Source organism: Rattus norvegicus, chromosome 15, assembly GCF_021556685.1.
Source record: "Rattus norvegicus strain SHRSP/BbbUtx chromosome 15, alternate assembly SHRSP_T2T, whole genome shotgun sequence".
NCBI lineage: Eukaryota > Metazoa > Chordata > Mammalia > Rodentia > Muridae > Rattus > Rattus norvegicus.
The window spans coordinates 51177416-51183909 of record NC_141548.1 but is presented as its reverse complement, the minus strand read 5'-3'; positions in this window follow the sequence as shown (position 1 = coordinate 51183909).

Sequence of the window (6494 nt, the reverse complement as noted above, 5' to 3'; positions counted from 1 at the left end):
CACAGCTGAGGAATGCCGAATGGCTGAGAAGCACCTAAAGGAATGTTCAACATCTTTAGTCATAAGGGAAATGCAAACCAAAACAACCCTGAGATTTCACCTCACACCAGTGAGAATGGCTAAGATCAAAAACTCAGATGACAGCAGATGCTTGCGAGGATGTGGAGAAAGAGGAACACTCCTCCATTGTTGGTGGGATTGCAGACTGGTACACCCATTCTGGAAATTAGTCTGGAGGTTCCTCAGAAAATTGGACATTGAACTACCTGAGGACCCAGCTATACCTCTCTTGGGCATATACCCAAAAAATGCCCCAACATATAACAAAGACACATGCTCCACTATGTTCATAGCAGTCTTATTTATAATAGCCAGAAGCTGGAAAGAACCCAGATGCCCTTCAACAGAGGAATGGATACAGAAAATGTGGTACATCTACACAATGGAATATTACTCAGCTATCAAAAACAATGACTTTATGAAATTCATAGGCAAATGGAGGGAACTGGAAAATATCATCCTGAGTGAGGTAACCCAATCACACACATGGAAAAACGCACATGGTATGCACTCATTGATAAGTGGCTATTAGCCCAAATGTTTGAATTACCCTAGATGCACAGAACACATGAAACTCAAGACGGATGATCCAAAAAAAAAAAAAAAAAGAATGGGTATTGCTTTTGCAGAGGACCTGAATTCAATTCCTAGCACCCATGTCAAGTGGCTCTTAACTGCCCATAATTCCAGCACCAGGGGTGGTGTACAACATTTCTGGTTTCTGTAGGCGGCACAAACAAATAGTTTTTAAAATATAATAAGCCAGGCATGGTGGCACACACCTTTAGCTCCAGCAGTTGGGAAGCAGAGGCAGGCTGATGTCAGTGAGTTCGAGGCCAGCCTGGGCCAGTTACCCTCAGAAACCCTGTCTCAAAAAAACTAACTAAATAAATATGAAATAAATCTTGAAAATAAAATTATAAGGTTATCCTCAGTTACATGGTGAGTTTGAGGCCACAGTGGGATTCCTGAAGCCCTGCATCAAAACAAAAAGAAAATACAGAGGCTTTCTTGAAATAGTACTTGGTTTTTCTGTGTAAGGAACTGTATTGGATTTGGGCCTGGCCACTTTGTGACTGTATGGCCACAGTTAAGAGAACCGCCATAAAGTCATGAGACTGTTGGACAAAACCCTCTCCCTTGAATTTATGGCACTGGAAGAAAAGACCAAGTATCTCCCTAGTAAACACCCGGTGTCTCCACTGCATGACCTCTGTACCTGGGCCACACCTGGGTGGTGGTCAATTTACTTCTGCCTTTTGCTTCCTCAGCCTTTATCCTTGAGATTTAGGCTGGTCTTCTCAGATTTCTCCCTAATTAATTCAGGTCTTGTAGTTGGTCTTTTGTTACCGAAGTTACGAGCCAGGGTTTCCCACTGTGCTTCCCAGATATTTTCTACCTGGAGACTTGGGTATATAAGTGGTGAATAAAGCTACAGGAGACTCTTTCTCTCTCTTCCTCTCTCTCTCTCTCTTTTCCTCTCCTGGCTTGACACGATAACCTGTGTGTGTGTGTGTGTGTGTGTGTGTGTGTGTGTGTGTGTGTGTGTGTGTGTTTGTGTTTCTTTAATCCCACAGGCTTTCACCCGATTCTCGGTACTGTGTCGGTGCAGGCGCCGACATTTCTGCGTGACACACTCTCTGATTGTCTTAAGAGTTTCCATGCAGACACCATGACCACAGCAAGAAGAGCATTTAACTGGGGCTGGCTTACAGTTTTAGAGGTTTAGTCCATTATTGTCATAGCAGGAAGCATGGCAGCACACAGGCAAATATGGTGCTAGAGAGTAGCTGATGGCTCTACATCTGGATCCACAGGCAGCAGGAAGAGAGACACTGGGCCTGGCTTGAGTTTCTGAAACTTCAAACCTCACTCCCAGTGACACACTTCTTCCAGCAAGGCCACACTTCCTAATAGTGCCACTCCTTATCAGTCTATGGGGGCCATTTTCATTCAAATTACCCCACTGATCTATCTCATGCACTCTCTCCATATATATCTATGATATACATGTATTTTATATACATGTGTACATATATTTTATATATTTATATATTGTATAGACATATTTATAGATTTTTATATATGATATATGTTTGTATATTTTATATGACATATATTTATCTATTTTATATATGATATATATTTCTTGTGGCTTGAATATGAGGCATATTTCTTACACCTTGAACACACACATATAATGGATTCATTAGGATGTTTTTTTTTTAAATTTATTTTTTAAGATTTTATTTTATTGTATGAGTACACTGTAGCTGCCTTCAGACACACCAGAAGAGGGCATCAGATCTCATTACAGATGGTTGTGAGCCACCATGTGGTTGCTGGGATTTGAACTCAGGACCTCAGGAAGAGCAGTCGGTGCTCTTAACCACTGAGCCATCTCTCCAGCCCCTCATTAGATTGTTTTACAGGCTGTGGTCCACCTAATCTAAATGGCTGCCTGTGAATCAAAGGTCTAGTAGCTGCTCAGTTTATGAGGCTGGCTGTCTCAACTGGTCTCCAGTATACACTGGAATCCCAACGAAATAGACCCTAATGCCAGTGAAAATGGATGTACTAGTGAGAGTCAGAGCAAGCAGGCAGAGAGCAAACACTTCTTTCTTCCACGTCCTTATATAGGCTTCCAGCAGAAGGTGCTGCCCAGACTATGGTGAGGCAGAACACATGGTAGAGAGAGCTGCTAAACATTGGACAGCCAGGAAACAAGACAGAGGAGCACAATATGCCCTGCAAAGGATGCCTACCACTCTAGCTAGACTCACCTCCTAAAGTTTCCACCAGCTCTCACAAGAGTGTCAGTGTCTGGGAACTAAGCTCTGAAGATATAAGTCGTACAGAGGCAGTTCATACTCAAGCCATAAGAGATGTCTATTCATATATCACGGAATTCATAGGTTTTAATTATTTCCCTTTTAAAATATTTTACTATTATTATAAGTGTGTGTGATGTGTCTGTGTAAGTGGTGCAGGTAGCACTTGTGTGAAGGTCGGAGGTCAGCTTTCAAAAAATCAGTTTGTTCCTTCCACTTTTATATCAGTTCTGGGGATCAAATTCATGTAGTTAGGCTTTCAAAAGCAAGAAGCTTATTGGCTGAGCCACCTCGCTGGCTTTTATTTTTATCTATTCATCTATTTATCTATCATTGATCACTAGTATGGTGTGTGTGTGTATGTGTGTGTGAAGTCAGAGGACAATTTTGTGGTTCTCCCCTTGTATCTTTATGTGAAATCTGGAAACCCAATTCAGGTGCCAGGATCATGCAGCAAGCATCATTACCATTTTCTGAGCCATCTTGCCAACCCCTATTTTAAAATGTGTTTAAAGATTTATTTATTTTATGTATATGAGCACACTGTCGCTGTCTTCGGACATACCAGAAGAGGGCATCGGATCTCATTACAGATGGTTGTGAGCCACCATGTGGTTAACGGGAATTTAACTCAGGACCTCTGGAAGAGCAGTCAGTGCTCTTAACCGCTGAGCCATCTCTCCAGCCCCTCATTTTTAAGTTTTTAAAACAAAAAATGCAAGGGCAGATTGGATCCAAACTGTAGTTCTCTATGACAATATCCATTCAACACCTATGGGTTCATTTTCTTCCTCTGCAATATATTGTTGTTCCAAAAGGGTCCTTACATTTTTGCCTTTTAGCTATTTGTGCTAGCTAGTTTTATGTCAATTTGATACACGTTAGAGTCATTTCAGAAGAGGGAACTTCAATTGAGAAAATGTACCCACCAGACTGGTCAGAAGGCAACCCTATGGTGCACTTCTTAATTGGAGATTGATGTGGGCTGTACCACCCATGGGTAGGTGGTCCTAAGTTCTATAAGAAAGCAGGCTGAACAAGCCAGGAGGAGCAAGCCAGTAAGCAGCATTCCTCCATGGCCTCTGCTTCAGCTCCTGCCTCCAGGTTCCTGTTGTGAGTTCTTGGCCTTACTTTTCTTCACAAAGGACTGTGACCATGACATATAAGCTGAAATAAACTGTTTCCTCCCCAAGTTGTTTTTGGTCATGATGCTTTATTACAGCAAAGAAACACTAAACCCTAAGACAATATTTCAATTGTCCAATTATATTTCTCTCAGACTCTGTGTACAGAGCATATGAAATTATTTTAAAATGAGGTAACTTTATTGTCCTTGCATCAGCAAACAATGAGTATCTTATATAGAAAGACCAACACAGGGTATAGTCTTCACCTTTGGAGTCTAGTGGAGAAAGAACTACATAAGGAATATTCTGATCCTCCTGCCTCCACCTTCTGAGTGCTTAATGTTTTATGTCTTGGGGGTGGTTCTAATTTAAGATCCAGTATGGTGGCATACACCTTTAATCCCAGCACTTAGTGGGCAGCGGCAGGTGGATTTCTGTGAGTTCGAGGCCAGCCTGGTCTATAGAATGAATTCTAGGACAGCCAGGGAGACACAGAGGAAAAACAATCCAAGTAGTTGATAAACTTTTCATAACTAACACTGAATAATCTGCTGTTTCCTTTTGGTTTGTAGTTTCCCAAACCTTTTTTATTTTAGCAATCCTCGTGGGTGTTAACATCTGCTTCCAGGTCTGCTCAATAGAGGTGTGGCACTCTGATTGCTTCTTAACTTTCTTAAAATATTGGAAATGTTCTCAGTTGTGGAAGCCTGAAACCTGGCTCTGTGAAAACAAAACCATATTCTATTTTGTGCCTGAAGTGCTCCTGCCTCAAGTGTGCCTTACTGTGAAAGACCTTAGGGGAAAATAGCAGGAGACAGTTTAGGGTCTGATTCTAGTCCATATGCTAGACCTCCTTTCCCTGCACAAATCTCTACTAGGGGAGACTTTGTCTTTATCCTACAGTCTATCAATTATTCCATAGTACTTTCTGCAATGGCTGGGCATGGTGGTAAATACCAACAGTCCCAGCATTTGGAGGTGGAGGCCAGAGGATCAGTAGTTCAGGATCATTCTTGGCTAGCCTGAATGACGTAAAACCTGTTTCTAAAAACAAAACAAACAAAATCCCCAAACCAAACCAAGACAAACCTTTCTACAATTTTGAGAATGTCCTATCACATCCAATAATGTACCCAGCACTTGAAGTTTGGCTAGTACACAAGAGGAAACTCAAAACTGAAATTTAATTTACAATGCCACATATGATTACTTATAGGCCATTGTAACTGTGAAGACCAATTGGCCTATAAATTGTGTATGTTTCTTTGGATTTCAGTTTCAATATTTCACTATCATTGCTAAAAAAAAAAAAAAAAATCAAAGTGCTTTTTGCCTGGTCAAGTCCTGTCCTCACTGAGGGGGCAGTCATAGCAAGACAGATCTAGGATTCTAATTATGGAGCGAGAATGACCAGCTTTTAATCTAAAGATAAGTCAGATTGTTGAAACTTGACCGCGGTGTTGCAAGTCCCCATCATTGAAGAAACAAAACAAAATAAAACGCATATAGGGAGGGGGCTGGGAAAAATGGTCAGTGGTTGAAGGACTTTGGGTACAACCTCTGCGTTTGTAACCTCAGTGCTGTGGGGAAAGAGGGACAGGCAGATAGAAGACTTGCTGGCTTTTCAGCCTAGCTGCTGAGTCAGCTTCAAGTTTAATGGGCCCCTGTCTATTAAATTAAAGGTAAGAGCAATAAAGGATGACAACCTACCTTGACCTCTGGCCTCCACATGTGTTTGTATGATCGAGCTCACCAGCACACACAAATACAAACTCATGCATGCAAACATACCCACTATACGCCGCACACACACACACAGCACACATACAGCACGTGCGCGCTTGTGCAAACACACACAGACACACAGACACAGACACAGACACAGACACACACACACACACACACACACACACACACACACACACACACACACAGAAGATAGAAGTAAGTGCGGTAAGTGCGGTTGTCACTGAACTACAGGGAAATAGATACGTCCATGTAGGCAGGTGACACATAAGGAAAATGGGCTAGAAATCAATTCCCTTCCTCAAGGAGGTCTAGGCTAGCGTCCCAGAAGACGGAGAGTAACTCTGCTTTCTTTTGGAAATGGGGAGACACCACTTCTCAGAGACAGGGTCCCAACCCTCCCAAGTGCTGAATGAACTGGCGTAGGATTGGCGCGAAGGTTCTTAGGATGCTAGATACAAGCTGCATGCAACAAACATGAAGTTGACAGGGGTTTCCAAGTTTGTGGGTTGGTGAATGGGAGAGGGTAATCTGAGGAGCAGGGTAGAATGGATAATTTCTTATGTAGACAAAGTGGGTGGAGGACCCCAGGGCTAACGAGGGAAGCGTTCAAGAGAAGATAGGAGCTCTCTCTGACGAGAGGAACACAAACTTGGTGCCACCGAGAATCAGGATGCCTGCTTGGTCCCAAGGTCGCAGCTGCTTCCGCGGTTCCAGCGGTTGGTTTGAG